Below are 2040 nucleotides of genomic sequence, written 5' to 3'. Positions count from 1 at the left end.
GCCTACTTTTGCAAACAGTACATTTTGATTCAGTGATATTGCAGAATTGTTTACTGATACTTGCTACTCGTTGACCAATTTGTTCTTATACTTCCCAGTCATCCATGATGATTAACGTACTGCCTAGTTAGCTTCTGCCCTGTGCTCCAAGTATTTGAATTATGCATTGTCCAAAGTTGGTATCACGAATGTGGCTTCGCGAGAAAAGGGTGTTTATGTGATACATGGTTATGAGTTACAGGTATGTTATTGCTTCACATATCAGACTCATTCGAGTTATATGATTTGTTATGTGTGGGATTTGTGATGCTTTGGCACATGGCTCAAATATGAGTCATGGGACGTGCGCCTGATGAGTATGCCTTGTGAGTGTGCCTTGTGGGTACACTTTGTGCATATGATTTATGTTTTGCACATGACCTCATTATGAGGTCATGGGTTTCACGCATATGACTCAGTCGAGTCATAGAATTTGTTTATTGTGTTATGATTGGTTTATGAGTTTTTGCACATGACCTCGCCATGAGGTCATGGGTTTTAAGCAGGTGATCATCTTGGTCACATGACTAGTTTGTTATGATTTAGTTTCGCACATGTGACCACTTTGGGTTACATGACCACAGGCAGGAAGAACATTATATAAGGAGGCCGATGTAGTCGAGGAGGATAGGTTCTTTATGCTTTGTTCTAAGTACTTTTCCTACTTATTATATTAATGACTATAAAATACCTTTATGATCTTTATCATTATTGCAAAGTTATCATTACACCAAGGAACGTTCTTCGTGAAGAAGTGTTAGAGAAAACTTACGATAGGCGTTCCCAATAGAAGACAAAGTTCTTGTACTATCGGTAACATAGGCAGAGGCCTAGTGCTATCGTAAGACTAAGGAAAGAAACAGAAAAAGAAGAGAAGCATCGTTCCCCATCGCTAAGAACTAACTATCCAAGGAGGGATCGTTACAGTTGGTTGGCTTTCTACTGTATTTGACTACTCTTATAGGCTGAGGCTTTTGTACTGTCTCTAATTAATACTATTTGACTCCTATTCATAGGATAATGTATGGAGTAGGCAATTGCAAAGACAGGATCAAAGTATAATAGAGGTCTGCATATTTGCATAATCTGTTCTTTCAATTTACGTATAATAAAATATAATCTAGAATACTTAGTTTGGTTTAGAAAATTATAATTTTCTGAGAAACCTGTATTTTCCTCAAATAAGACACTGGTAATACTTTAAACATGTGGTAGGTAGATTTGAGTTACAGCAACAACCAGTTAGATATTTAATATGTAAATTCAAATATTTAATAAAAAAAGTATGGAGAATGGTAATATGAATTGAGATAATAAATAGGAGAATACAGTTGACCTAATTGCCAGTCTAGCTTTTAATAGTATATTTCAGAGGTTAATCAGCTTCTTTTAGATTATTAATATCTCTTTACAAATATAAATCTCTTAAATTCCAACTTGAATTATTGTCTCAGATTCCTAATTCTTGCTCATTCATAAAATAAATAGCTAACTCTCAGTCAGATATTAGTTTGTAAGCACGTTAATTAAATATTATCAAGTTTTATCATGAAGATTTAGGCTATTAATATGCAGTAAAATCATAAATTAACACTGATTTTTCAGTAAAGTTTCTGGTATGAAATTATGCATTATCATATATTTGATTTTTAAAATAAAAAGATTGGCTTGAAGGCGACACTTAGAAGGCAAGCTTCTGCTACTCCATCATTAAACATAAAAAATCATAAACAATGTATTGATACACACTTTAAGGCAATGAAAGTCAGAAAGGTCTAGGGTGTGTTTTCCAACAAGCACAAATCTGTTCTCTAGAATAAGTTTCAATTACCAGAGATGTAGTGGAGATTGTCACGAAGGTGGCTTGGCTCCAAAAAGGTTTACATATAACTCAAGATTATAAGTAATAGGTATGTCATTGTCTCATGTAAGTGACCAGTTTGGTTCATATGACTTGTTATGTTATGATTTGTTATGTTTCACACATGACAGAATTATGAG

Source organism: Tuber melanosporum, assembly GCF_000151645.1.
Source record: "Tuber melanosporum whole genome shotgun sequence assembly, scaffold_155, strain Mel28".
NCBI lineage: Eukaryota > Fungi > Ascomycota > Pezizomycetes > Pezizales > Tuberaceae > Tuber > Tuber melanosporum.
Note: the sequence above shows the minus strand (reverse complement) of the source record.